Source organism: Scaptodrosophila lebanonensis, unplaced genomic scaffold (genome assembly GCF_003285725.1).
Source record: "Scaptodrosophila lebanonensis strain 11010-0011.00,11010-0021.00 unplaced genomic scaffold, SlebRS2 tig00000024-arrow-pilon, whole genome shotgun sequence".
NCBI classification, from domain to species: domain Eukaryota; kingdom Metazoa; phylum Arthropoda; class Insecta; order Diptera; family Drosophilidae; genus Scaptodrosophila; species Scaptodrosophila lebanonensis.
In genome coordinates, this window is record NW_022060538.1 from 21,479,959 (window position 1) to 21,495,181 (window position 15,223).

Below are 15,223 nucleotides of genomic sequence, written 5' to 3' on the forward strand. Positions count from 1 at the left end.
AATTATGTGATTTGGAGGCAGTAGATGAGGGGAGTTATAGTTTTGTAACTTGATAGTCTGAGATAGTTCGTAAAGTACGATAAAGTTTTCGGACCTGACAGTATAATGAGCATATGTTTGATAAACATAGTGGATGGTCGAGTTTTCGCACAAATATATTCGACAGTAAGTTTGTGTAACTCAGGCAAGTGTTAAACTTTTTTGTTTTTACTTCATTTTATTAGTGTTGCTATAAGAGACACTTATACTTAGAATTGTGCTAAAAGAATGAAGTTTTCCAACACTCTTCTGTTACAAATGGAATTATTTTTGTAAACGAAAATTTAACACCCCCAATGAAATCCTTTTTTTGCAATACTCCTTTTAATGACCTTACATGGTCAAAACATGACAGTTGTTCAAGTTCTGGCACGCCATTTTATTTAGCATTCGAAATTTGTGTTCTCCATGTTGTGATTATGAGTTGTGAGGGCGGACGGTGCTTGAAAAATGGCGCCGCATGTCACAGCATAAATTTGTGGCATCATTTGCGCCTTTTAGTGTCAACATTAGCCGCATAAGCAGCCGAGGCAGCAACAGCAGCAGCAGCCGGGCGACAACAACAAACCCAAACTCGTTGCCTGCCCGCACAGACACAAACACACACACATACTCACACACTCACACATCTGTGATTTATGTCAATTCACTAAAAGTGTTGCATACTTTGCACGTACGACTGACTGTCTGCCAGCCTGACTGGCTGCCTGTCTGCCTGCCTGCCCGTCCGACTGTTCCAACCTCAACGTGTGTCATCTGTCGCCTGTCGTCTGTTCTGTATCCTCGTTGGGCAACAAACACACACACACACACACACATAACCAGGCACCCTCATCAATATTTAGTGCAGCTTGTGACTTGGCAAACATGCAAAGTGTCATCATTCACACGTCACATGTTGCCTGCTGCTCTTTGGCACCTCTTTGGCTCTTTGGCTGAGCTCGCTGCCGCACTCCTTGCCCCGCTCTGTGGCTGTTTTGGCGCTTGCTTTAAAATTGCGCACGTTTACCAAATTAAATGGGTCGTCAGCGTCGTCGTTTGGCGGTGCTCGTTGCTGGCTGCCGGTTGTTGGTTGCTCGTTGCTTTGACAATGACAAAAAGGCAATGGCGCCCTGCATCGCAGCCTCCACTCCACTCCAGTTCACGTCGCACGCTTCCTTCGCCTTCACCCGCCCACTTGTGCTTAGCATAGAAATTTGTGCTGATTTCGCACGTTGTCATAGTTGGCGTCGTTGAACGGCAAATCAAATAAATAGTTCAGATTTTCTTTTCCTCTGCATAAGTAGTGCTCGTGTATGTTTGTGTGTGTGTGTGTGTGTGTGTGTGTGTGTTGGCCATTTCAGCCGACGTGTGCACAAAATTTCCCCAACCAAAGTTCATATTCAATGAAACCGAAGCGGAAAACGTTTTATTGTAATTTCAGAAACCCATATTCTGGCTCTGGCTTTTAATTGAAAAATATTTTATTTGTCAAAAGGCAAGATATTGAAATGAAATGTCTAGGCCAAATTGGCTTTATCGTACCATAAATCGAGCGAGCACATAGAATTGTATTAAAAGACCATAAAATGGAAGCCAAACCAACCGAACACTGACTGTGGGGTTGCCAAAAACAGCCCATGCAATTTTCGTCTGACAAATAATTCAGGAATAACTACAATAATGTGCATACTCATATGTGTATACTTGTGTAAGTTCATTATGCTTTTGGCCAACAATAACCAACAATATGACATGAAATGTAAATGCGAGCAGCAGGCGCAATTGAAAATGCAATTAAAAATATGCTTATGCCAATAGGTTTCAAAAGCAGTCCACTGGCCAACATGGCGGATGCGTTATATTTCTAACAAAATGGCCCTAATTCTCAATTTTGAAACTATTGAAATCAATTTGGCCAACACACAAAATATTTAAGCTTATAATTGCAACTTCTGCTACTCAGAAGTGATAGTCAAAGATCATTTTTATCAAACGATTCTAATCATCCGACAAAATGGCTTCGATTATTTTCAAAAATAAAGTTTGAAAAAACCTAGTCCAAGAAATAAATATAATATATTCAATATATTTCTAGTCCTATTCAAGCTCCTAATCATGAATTAGATGTGATTGTAATTATTGTTCCTATTATTATTATTATAAATAAAATTTTAGAAGAATTATTAAAAATTATAAAGAAAAGGATTAAAACCCTTATAAATGGGGTATGAGCCCAGTAGCTTAATTAGCTTATCTTTTTATTTTTATATTTTTATTTTATATTTTAAAATTTATCCTATCAAGGTACAAGTATATACGACAAAAGCACATCTTATTTTCTGTTATTTCTAATCATTTGGAAGTCTGTATTAAATAAGTAGTATGTGTAGAATTTGTTCGTTAAGACACCATAAACTATTAAATTAATTGATTGATATATATGTAGCGTCCAGTGTTTTGTGATTCCCAATCACATCAGATTGAAAGTCGTGATGCTGTTTGTAGTTATTGGCAAAGCTATTGGTAGATAGTATGGCAATTATTTTGTGTCCGTGCCATTAAGGTGCGGACGTTAATGGTCGAAGGCAGCTGTCAACCAATTATATTGTCTATGGAGCATAATTAGCAGCAACTTAAATAGCCAGTGGTTAATTATAGTATATGGCCCACTTGCTGCAATTTATGCAGATGCAGATGCACTCGCCAGCTTGACCCAAGCGAATGATAACCAGTTCGGCGCAATCGCCCACGGCAGCAATAACAAATGCAAGAACAGACGCAGTAAAAGGCGGTCAGAACGGTCGGCAGCGCTCTGATTGATCGCTGAACTGGAGTACTCGACGGCTGGTTAGCGTTTCCCGGAACTGCCTAATGACACTTGCATGTTGCGATGGCTGCGCTTTTTATGCCTTTGCAGCCCCAAATTGGAGCACGTACGAGTAAATGCTAATAATCACAGCTCATCAACAAGAGATTTATAATAATTTTACAAGCGCAGCACACGGACATGCACCAACAGTCAGTAAAAACACAAACACCAACAACAACAACAGCAACTGCCACTGCAATAGCAATAGCTGCATCAGCATCAGCCTAGTCGACTGAGACTTTAAGCCGATGTAAGCTAAATCGACTGCAAACAAGCGACGAATTGACGGACAGACTGAGTGAATGACTGAATGGCTTTGGCTGCCCGTTGGCCAAAAACGGCGCATGCATAAATTGCACATTAGACATGTGTTTGAGTGCAACCAGACTCTGGTACTCTGGTACCGAGGGGGCGTGGCACAATTTGACAATGGCGACTTGGGCGGACAGGCTGCCAAGTTACTGCCGCCGTCGCCATCGCCATCACACACGCCTCGGGTCATTAATAATGAGTTTAAACTTGCAGCGACAGCAGCAACAACAACTAAAACAACAATTACAGTAAATACCACATAAGCTGAAAAGCTGCCAGGGAGAGTGAAATCTTGCTCTCCAAAGTTATCCGATTTGTGCATTTTCCAATAATATCTTTACTTATGGCACCAGAAAAAATAATTTTAATAATATATCTCTAATAAGCAACGAAATAATTGACTATATACGATTTGATTTAGTATTTAAATCTTAACACATGGGGCAATTAGCTCACATCACAGATTGTGATTATTATAATTATTATTATGAATATTATGAAATTTCTCACGAAAATTGAGTAAGATTCCCATCCAGGATTCTCTCCAGATATGCGTTTTCATTTTAAAAAGACTCACATACATTCCTTTAAATTGCATTTGAATGAAAGTACTCTTGAACCTAACATAGACAGAAGAGCGTCAATGGGAACCACTTATAAGCTATTTCCTTCATTTGAAATCAAAAATTCACTTAAGAAGATGGCAAAGGAAAATAAAATAAATGCTTTTTGTTCAATTCTAACGAGATCCTAAGTAAATGTAAATTAATTGATAAGCTAGATTTGCTCTGTCTAGACCACGAATGGTACATTATCATATTGTTATAGATAAAACCTCGATAAACAGACATGCTCTCTTATACAGATAATAATGAGTTCGGCCTTAGATGCCGAACATAACACCAACATTTTCGTAGCTGGCAGGCGCCAGCTTAATAGATAAGGATGTGTAAGTACACAAATCATTAGCTCAGGCTCGCCACCGCGCTGGATGAGCATGCTGCGGCTGGCTAACATGAGCTACCTGATAAAGTACGCACACATGGTAGAAGATAAGGAATCGATGATAGTATGTAGGCGATAGCATAAGAACTAGGATAAGAATTTATATATAAATAAAGCAGTCGAGCTATCGACGTTGTTCATTCATCCACAAAACTTTGTCGCGTATTATTATCCTCCCACCAATCCTGCTCCGCTCAATACATTGGTGACCCCTCGAAAAGTACACGCGAGTTAAATAGTGTTGTGTTGTGCTGTGTTAATATATTGTCCTTAAAAAATAAAAAGGACACAAGTGTAAGAAGTGCTGCGTTGTGTCCCTAAAAATAAAAATAGTGGACTAAAACATCCAGCTCTCAAAGAAAATTAAAAAGTGTTATGTTGTGTTGTGCTGCGTTGTGTCCCTAAAAATTAAAATAGTGGACTAAAACATCCAGCTCTCAAAGAAAATTAAAAAGTGTTGTGTTGTGTTGTGCGGTGTGTATTTATATTGTCCTTAAAAATCAAAAGAAGGACTTATAAGCCCAGCACCCGTGCGAATTTCAGCCAAAAAATTAAAAAGTGTTGTGTTGTGTTGTGCTGCCGTGTGTCCCTAAAAAGTAAATAGTGGACTTAAACACCCAGCACCCGTACCAACAGCAACCAAATATATATATAAAAATAATAATAAAATCATTTATACCAATATAAAATTATTAAATATTGTGCGGAAATTTAAAAGTACTGCACTAAAAATCAATATGGCAAACGAAGCCCAAATAATAAAAGAGCAAGAGGGCATTGGAAGAGTTTTGGAGGCCATTTACAATGCAGCGGCAAAGTGGGATGGATCGGGTCAGCAGCTGGACCAGTGGAACCGCAAGGTAGAAGAGCTGAGGATCCAGTTCGAGGCAAATAAAATCGGACTGCAAAATCCTTCAGCGACAATATTGAAATCACCATATTTTAAAGAAAAATTTGGAGAAAAGGTAAGTGAACTTTTTACAGTTACTTACTCATTATTGGGGCAAATGAATAAACAGATAAATAGGAATGCTGATTTGCTAGAATCGCAGTCATTAGTAGGCCCAGATAATACAAAAAGTACGGCTGTTAGAAAGATAGAACATGCATTAAAATGTTTTAAGATGTCCTTAAAAAGATATGATGGAAAAGATTTAAGTGAAATCAAAACAGCTAAAACCCGTGCAGATGATCTTTATTATCAATATTCAAATGAATGGGGTATAGGAGAGTTAGAAGAAAAGTTTGAGAGGTTAACAGACCAATATTACGAATTGGATATGAATCCGGAATTAAAAAAGGAAAATATGAACTTCGACTTGCCAAAAATTGAAATACCGTGTTTTTATGGAAGCTATACAGAGTGGAATACGTTCAAGGAACTTTTTATGCAGTTGATTGGCTCAGCAAACATTTCGAACACACAAAAAATGTGTGCCTTGAAAACCAAAGTAAAGGGCGATGCTGCAGCAACAATAGAAAATTTGCCGTCAACAGAGAACAATTTTGATTTAGCATGGTCCCTGTTAGATAGCAAGTTTACCAACCCTAGAGCAACATTGGCTATTTATTTGAACAACATAATTGAAGCTCCCTCGGTTAGTGAGTCCGTAAACAGCGTAAAGCAATTTTTATGCATAATTAACAAAAATATTCAGGCTATAAAAGCAATGAAGTTGTCTGAAGAACTCATCCTACAAAGCCTTTTTAACACATTACTAGTAAAAAAAATGAACGAAAATCTTAGAACTAGATATGAAAAGTCCCTGGAAAACCCTAAAACTGTTCAAAAAATTGACCCCCTGTTAAAATTCTTAGAGCATGAATGTTCTGCATTAGAAGCTTGCCAAATGGATGGTAACAGCAATGCGCAGAAGAATAAAAATGAAAAGCCAAGTTTATATCACAAAATAGAAAAAAAGACTTGTGTTTTGGAATGCAATTATAGTCACCCCGTATATAAGTGTCAGAAATTTAAAAAACTAACAATAAGAGAAAGATGGCAAATAATAAAAAAGAACCAAATTTGTGGAAAATGCTTGCAGATGGGACATTCCTTTGCTACCTGTAATTGGGTTTGTCGCACATGCAGCGGTCCACATCATATGCTTTTACACATAGACAATTCAGTAGTGACTAGCTCAAAATGTTTCAAAAAGGAGAAAAAATGTGTTTTGCTATCAACAGCAGTCGTTGAAGTATTAGATGGAGAAGGCAAATGGCAAAACTGTAGAGTATTATTAGACAGTGGCTCAGAAGTAAATTTCATCACTACAGAGTTTAAGCGAAAATTAAAATTAAAGGCAGAAAAGGTACAGGAAACAATTGAAGGGTTTTCAGATAACTTTTCTCAAATAAACGAAGGTATGAGTGTTCAGATTAGATCGAAAACCACAGAATTCAACACCGAAATTGAGGTATTAATTAGTAAAAAAATTGTATCTAATATGCCAAAGAAAAGGTTTGAAATTGGAAATATTCAACATCACATAGAGTTAGCGGATCCACAGTTCAACATTCCACAAGGTATTGATATGCTTCTCGGTATAGATCTGGTGCATGAAACGGAAAAATCCGGAAAGATTCAATTGAACGAAGGAAGATTGCGTTTACGAGAAACGCTTTTTGGTTGGGCTGCTTACGGTAAAATAGAGTTAGAGAGTCCTTCAAAAGAAGGTCGAGTAGTGACCTATTCTGGAGTTGGAATTGAACATCAACTTAAAAGGTTTTGGGAAATTGAAGAAAAAATGACAGAAAACATTACATTATCAAAGGAGGAGGTAGAATGTGAACAGGAATTTGAACAAAATGTGTCAAGAGGAGCGGATGGACGATATATTGTTGCTCTGCCATTTAAAAATACACCGAAAAACTTAGGATATTCTGAATCTCAAGCAAAAAGACGTTTTTCGGCATTAGAAAGAAAATTCAATAAAGACCCAAGCCTAAAGGAACAATACACAAATTTCATAAAAGAATATATCGAATTAGGGCATATGAAGATAATTGCAAATGCGGAAAAGTTGGAATCAAAATATTATCTCCCTCATCACGCTATTTTACGGCCGGAAAGCACTACTACCAAGCTGAGAGTCGTGTTTGATGCATCATGCAAAACGTCTAATGGTATAGCATTAAACGACGTATTGCATGCAGGTCCAAGACTGCAGGAAGATTTGTTTAACATATTACTTCGATTCCGAAAACACACTTATGTCATTACAGCAGACATAGAAAAAATGTATAGACAAATTTGGATTAAGCCAGAGGATCAAAAGTATCAGCTTATATATTGGAGATGGGAACAGGGAATGCCTTTAAATACATACGCTTTGCAAACAGTAACGTATGGAACAAAAGCTGCGCCATATTTAGCAGTAAAATGTTTGAAAAAATCCGCAGAAAAAATAAAAAATAAATGGGCTAAGGCGGCTGAAGCAATTGAAAATGACTTCTACATGGACGATTTAATGACTAGGGCAAATACAATAAAAGAACTAAAAGAAGTACAAAAACAAATAACTGGCACTCTTAAAAAAGATGGATTTCATTTAAGGAAATGGTGTTCAAATAGCGTAGACCTTTTAAAATCAATGTCAGTAGCAGATAGAGGGATGAAAGTAGAATTTAATATAGAGCAAGCTAATCCCATTAAAGCATTAGGAGTTGCCTGGTTACCAGAAACGGATGACTTCTCGATTAAATGCAACTGGGAATGTGATAGTAAGGTAACCAAACGCAGCATTCTGTCAGACATTTCGAAAATATTTGATCCCTTAGGTTTAATAAGTCCAGTGACAGTGACAACGAAAATTCTGATGCAAGATCTATGGAAATCCAAGTTAGACTGGGACCAAGCGCCTTCAGAAGAAAGTGTAAAGGCATGGGAAAAAATAAAAAAAGAACTCCCAATACTAAATGAAATGAAAATACCCAGAATGTTAATTGGAAACAACGCCAAAACAATAGAGTTGCATGGTTTCGGTGATGCATCTGAGAAAGCATATGGTGCAGTAATCTATATTAAATCAATAGATTGTAACAATAAAATTAGAATTAACATAGCCGCGTCCAAATCCAGAGTAGCGCCAATTAAACTTTTAACAATACCAAGGCTTGAATTATGCGCCGCAGTACTTTTAGTTGAGTTAACGAAAAAGGTTAGAGATAGTTTGAAAATCAAATTCAGCAAAATTTTCTACTACAGCGATTCACAGATTGTGCTTAGCTGGTTAAAACTTGACCCAGCGTCATTAAAAACATTTGTGGCAAATAGAGTTAACTTTATTCAAACAGAAACAAAAATTGCATGTTGGCAGTTTGTTGAGTCAGAGCAGAATCCAGCGGACATCGTGGCTAGAGGTAAATACCCATCGGAGTTAATAGGAAACCAGCTGTGGTTTCAAGGGCCATTATTTTTAAAAAGTAATAATCACCAGGTTCGACATAATTCAGTTACATTAAAGGAAATCCCGGAAATAAAAAAAATTACATATAATGCGTTACTTGTTAAAACAGGATCCATATTTCATGAGATCAACCACAAAAACAACTTTGATTTTTTACAAAATGTGCTGGCAATGATAATAATGTTTACAGAGAAGTGCAGAAAAACAGAAGTAAAAACATGGATAAGCTATAAAAAGGAAGCGCTAACACTAATAATTAAAATTGTGCAGAAAAACCACTTTCCAAAGGAGTTATCTCTTCTGCAGAATAAAAAGGAGTTGCCAGGAAAGTCAAATATCAAGTCCTTGGCTCCATTCGTAGATAACAAAGGGATAATAAGAGTAGGGGGACGAATTCAAAATTCGCAGTTGTGTTTTGAAGCCAAGCATCCAGTTCTGTTGCCGTATGCAGATAAATGGGTGGAGCTCCTAGGAACTAAACTTCATAAAAAACATTTGCACATAGGACCTCAAGGGTTACTTGCAATAATCAGGCAGCGGTTTTGGCCCTTGAGAGGGAAGCAAATAGTCAGCAAAATTACAAAAAATTGTATCCGCTGTTTTAAGGCACACCCAAGACAGATACATCAGTTTATGGGAAACCTGCCCGAAGATCGAGTAATTCGAACACGTCCGTTTTTGAATATTGGAATAGATTTTCTCGGGCCCATAGCCATTCATCATAAAATCAGAGGAAAACGAGTTGACAAAGCCTATGTGTGTGTATTTGTTTGTTTTGCTACGAAGGCAGTGCATTTAGAAGTTGTGTCAGATATGACTTCTGCAGCCTTCATAGGGGCTCTGAAAAGATTTGTAGGTAGAAGGAGCTGTCCACAAAAAATTTACTGCGATAATGGAACGAATTTTATAGGCGCAGCAAATAGTCTGAATGAAATATATAAATTATTCAAAGACCAAATTCAGATAGATACAATAGACAAGTTTTGTGTGGAGCGGCAAATTGAATGGGTAAATATTCCTGCTAAATCTCCCCACATTGGGGGACTCTGGGAAGCATGCGTGAAGTCCGTTAAAAAACATTTTACGCGTTCTATAGAAGGAATAATGACCTTTGACGAAATGACCACACTAATGATAGAAATAGAAGCGATACTAAATTCAAGACCATTAACTCCGCTGTCAGAAGATCCAAATGATCTTCAGGTTCTAACCCCAGGGCATTTTATATTGGGAGAGTCTTTTTCTACAATAGTAGACTCAGTAGACAGTAAAAGTTATAAAGGGTTGCGAGACCACTGGAAGGCAGTTCAAGAAAACAAAGAACAGTTTTGGAAAAGGTGGTCGTTAGAATATCTGTCCGAATTGCAAAAGCGTTACAAGTGGGATAAAGTAATGCCAAATTTAAAACCGGGAACCCTTGTATTATTAAATGAAGAAAATCTGGCCCAAATGCATTGGAAGAGGGGCAGGGTCACAAAGACCATTGTAGGTAAAGATGGCCTTTGTAGAATGGTAGAAGTAAGGACAAGCAATGGAATATCGCTGAGGTCGGTGCACAATGTTTGTCCTTTTCCTGCCGAAGACGAGGATAACTCGTCAACTGCGGTAGTTACAACCGCAATACAAACAAGTAACCCAAATAAAATACAAAATAGTTATGAAAATGAACAGTATAAACCCAAGCCTGTAAAGTTAAAAAATAAGAATGTAATTTTATATATTTTAACATTTTTGTCGATATTTAACAATGTTAAGAGTCAAAAAATAGAATATTTAGAAAATAAGGCAGGGATATTTTTTGAGAACGTTGGCGACGTGGGATTAACGCGGACATCATGGAATATAATTATTCACGCAAATCTGGATGAGTATTGGGCATTTAAGCATCGAATAGAAGCATCTTGGTCCGTATTACTACATCTTAAGGAGAAGATTCAAAAAGACACAACTCTAGACTCAACGATGAAGCTGTTAGAAAACAAATTCAATAGGCTAGAACAAAATAATGACATTATTGTTCAAAATCAGAGGAGCAAGAAAGAACGACAACCTCGAGCGCCGCTCAGTTTCATGGGCAACGTTTTCCACGCCGTATTTGGATTAATGGATGAAGACCATGCGGACGTATTGCTCAACAAAATCAACCAGAGCAGAGACAACGAGGAGTATCTCCGGGACCTAATTCGTAACCAGTCATCAGTGCAGGATTCTACAATAACCATTATGCGGAAACAGAATGAAGTCATTTGGGACAATTTCAAAGTTATTAACAACACGATGTATACGTTGTCAAGTGCTATAAATAAGAAACTAGACAACGATAACATTCTTTCCGCATTAGAAAGCTTTTCAATTGGAATGGATGCCTTCGAAGAGTTGCAGCGGGACATCATCGCAGTAGTCTGGAACACTAAGGGGAATTTTCTGGGGAGCTTGATGCCGTTGAAGCAATTTGAGCAGCAGATTCAAGTCATGGCTCTAAATATGCCTGAGGGCGTCCAATTACCAGATACGGATCCCGTCGAGCTGGGTAAAATTGCAAAAATAACGACGAGGGCTACAAGTACCTCACTGTTATTTAACATAAGAATCCCATTAATAAATCACAATAAAATGAGAGCTTATGTAATCTATCCATATCCCACATTACACGATGGAAAATTCGTCAGTATTCAGCCCGAATTTACTCAAATACTCGTCGATGACAACTCAGCCAGTTTCTATGGACTAACAGAAGGAAATCTGAATTACTGCCAAAAGATGGAAAGGCTGCTATTATGTCCGCAAATCCACCCAATATACAACGTTAACGCTGCTACAAATTGCGACATATTACTTTTACAAAAAACAAAAACGCTACCGCCTACCTGCCAGGTAAACGTGATGAACCCGCGAAATTATTGGGCTCAACTTCACAAGGCTAACTCCTGGATATTTTCACTGCCAAATAAAATAACAGCGGAAATGCATTGCAAGGAAAATATCACAAGCCTCACCATATTTGGTCAAGGGATCCTTCAACTTAATACAGGATGCTTCCTACAAACTGAAGAAGCCAACTTGTGGGCATACGAGGATACTACTATGGATGTTAACTTCCGTCTACCAACAGTAAATCTGTCCAGCCATTTGCCTGAAATAAGCCATATGCAGGTAGAGGGTGAAATCAAAACATATAAGGTACGCGATATCCCAAGGATCAAAACAATCTTCGATTTCCCGATTCATCTCGATACGCATCAAATGGCACTTTACGGTATCAGCATCACCTCCTGGATTGTCGGATTTTGTCTCATCGTGGCGATCGTTATCATCTTTAAAAAGATGTGCCAACTTTCTACCCAATTTCTACCCGTAACATTTGCCTTACCACGTTTATCCTAAAAACTAAGAAAATATATGTAATCGTGTATAATTAAAATTAAACTTAAGAAACAATACTAGTTGAAAGGGAGTCCTTTCAAGGTGGGGAGCATGTTCAATTCTAACGAGATCCTAAGTAAATGTAAATTAATTGATAAGCTAGATTTGCTCTGTCTAGACCACGAATGGTACATTATCATATTGTTATAGATAAAACCTCGATAAACAGACATGCTCTCTTATACAGATAATAATGAGTTCGGCCTTAGATGCCGAACATAACACCAACATTTTCGTAGCTGGCAGGCGCCAGCTTAATAGATAAGGATGTGTAAGTACACAAATCATTAGCTCAGGCTCGCCACCGCGCTGGATGAGCATGCTGCGGCTGGCTAACATGAGCTACCTGATAAAGTACGCACACATGGTAGAAGATAAGGAATCGATGATAGTATGTAGGCGATAGCATAAGAACTAGGATAAGAATTTATATATAAATAAAGCAGTCGAGCTATCGACGTTGTTCATTCATCCACAAAACTTTGTCGCGTATTATTATCCTCCCACCAATCCTGCTCCGCTCAATACACTTTTCTTTACATTGATTTTTCAAAACATTCCAGTATTTCATTGATTTGGTTCTAAAAGTGTTTTGATAAGAGAATGGCAGAAAATTGCCTGATCAATTGGTGGCTATATGTTGGGTCTTCACAATTTTCTTCAGAAAACTAAGTTAGGTCTTCTCCTAATTTCTTACACTCTCTTAAGAGCAAAGTGTTTAGCAAACCTCGCACCAAGAATATTTTAACACTCTCTTTTGAACTAGAAACAGGTTCAGCTGAGTTGTCTTGCGGCTTCTGAATTATTCCAATATGGAAATCGCGAATTAAGTAATATGTTAACTTTGATTTTAATAAGTTTTGGATTTTGCAATACTTTCCTTGTTATTTAAGCTTTCTAAACAAAATTCAAAATGTACGCAGGTTAGGCACAAAATATAATTGATTTCGGAGTCTGTAACGTCCATTTGTGGGGTCTTTACTGTGCCTTCAATAAGAGCAACAACAAACACAGCACAGGCGGCAAGTGCGCTGATGGCGCGAGAGTGTCGCCTTGTTGCTGTTTGACAGTGTGTATATGTATGTGTTTGTGTGTATCTGTGTGTGTGTGTGTGTGTGTGGCGGCTTTTGTTAGACAAGTTATCGCATGTAATTATTGGCCACCAGAGCTCACGACATCCATTTGCCAGCCAGCTGCATGATATGATTGATAAAAGCGCGCGGGCACACACATCGCTTGAAAGCAAATACCTAAGAGGCAGCCATGAATGAAAATTTAAAGTGCCGCCGCCGGAGCACAAGATATGCAAAAAGAAGAAGGAGAAAAAAACACAAAAAACGAAAAAATTGAACGAAAAATGCGTGTGGCAACTGCCGCGAGTTGCCCGCGAGCCAAAGCGTAATTTTATTTACACGCGCTCCTGCCCTAACTGTCTGTCAAAGTGCGCCCATCAACATCGGTCCGGCTATACTATATAGTACAAGTATACCTATAGACTCGTACGTATAGTCGACTGTGTTGATTTTGACGGCTGCTGATGGCACTAAACGCACGCACTTAAAGCCGCAGATGCCGCCGAGGTTGTACTTCAATCCAGTTGTCGTCGTTGTTGTTGGTGGCAGCCAAAGCTAAAAGCGCGACGTTGTCGCGTTAATGACACGACACTGAACGCCAGCAGCGATGGCGACTGCGACCAAAGCAGCGATACCGATAGCGACAGCGACGGCGACGATGAAGTCGGCATTGTGGTTGACTCGTTTTGCATTTCATTGCGGCAACAAAAACCAGCAACAGACTGAGGTAGACAAGCAGACAGACAGACAGACAGACAGACAGACAGACAGACAGACAGGCAGATCGACAGCCAGAGGATGCAGAGCGCATTGCTGGTGTCCTCAACGTGTCGTCGTAATCGATATTTTATAGCGTGGAGCGCGCGCATCGCTGAGCCCACGTTGCGTATGAGTGATTTTGCTTGCATGTCAACTTTCGTTGACAGGGAACTTGCCCCGGCCCAGCTCAAGTAACATGTTTTAAATTCCACTACGGCTAACAGCCTGTCCAAAAATATACATGTACGAGAGTATACATTGAAAAATGACCGAAACCAAGTCCGTTTTATGATGATTGTGTACCCTGCAATCAAATGCCATTATGAGAGTAATGTGGAAATGAAACGAATAAAAGTACTCTCTAAAATTATAGTGCTTGTCTCGCGCAAGTTTTAAACGATTTTTCATTTTCATTTAAATTATCTGCTTTCTCGTTATATTCAAATGTTTCTACTTAGGTGAACCTATGGAGGATTCCAGCCCTTCTTCTTTTCACTTAAATAGACTCGTGCTTATACTTTTAATTTATTACAAATATATAAGTTATACGTAAGAGGGCGCCTTTCCGAGTGTATTTAATATTCGAGCCCACTCGAGTAAAATGTTGCCAGTTTTTTAAGCTTAAGAACTGGCAAAACTGTGACAAATGATTTTGACGACTTCATGCTCAGACATGCTCGCACACACACACTCACACACACCATTGCAGGCACACACAACATTTTGTCTAGTTTATGAGCGCGCATTTTTGTCATTTATCATGCTTACATGCTAATGACATCTGGCAGTGGCTAGCGGGCGGGCGGAAAGGCGGAGAGGCGGTTAGCCGACATGGTGGTGGCCAGCAAAGCTGGTAAAGCTTCATAACTTCAAGTGTCGCCACAGTTGACGTTGCCGCCGTCGACGCTGCCGCCTACTCGACAACAACCTCAAATGCGGCACTTAAGGCAACCGAAATGGGGTTCCGTACAAACTCATTTTGTAGTGTTATTGTTGCTTTGTTGTTGTTGTTGTTGTTGTTGTTACTGGCATAGCAAGAGGTTATATAATTATTTCTTAACGGTTAAAATACTTAAGCTGACCAACCGCTCATGCTGACCACTTGCTCATTGTTTATACTTGAGTGCGTGTGTGTGTGTGTGTGTGGGGGTTTCTGTGCTTCGCTTTTTTGTTTGCCTTGCGCTTAATTCTGTCAATACAGGGTGCCCCTACTCTCAATTGAGAATTTATGTAAATCATATGCGGCAGCACTTGAAGTTGGCCACAATGACAAGCCAAAAATCGACACCTCAATTCGACCCCCCCCCACCCCTCCCTCCTGCCCTCTTTCCAACCACCACCTTACACTCTCT

The 15,223-nt window shown here is 38.8% G+C and overlaps 1 protein-coding gene across 1 annotated transcript in view; it reads left to right on the plus strand.

Moving 5' to 3' along the window:
• The window catches only part of LOC115621010 (hornerin), a 101,685-nt gene that overhangs the window by 49,718 nt on the left and 36,744 nt on the right, over positions 1-15,223 (plus strand). The window lies entirely within an intron of this gene.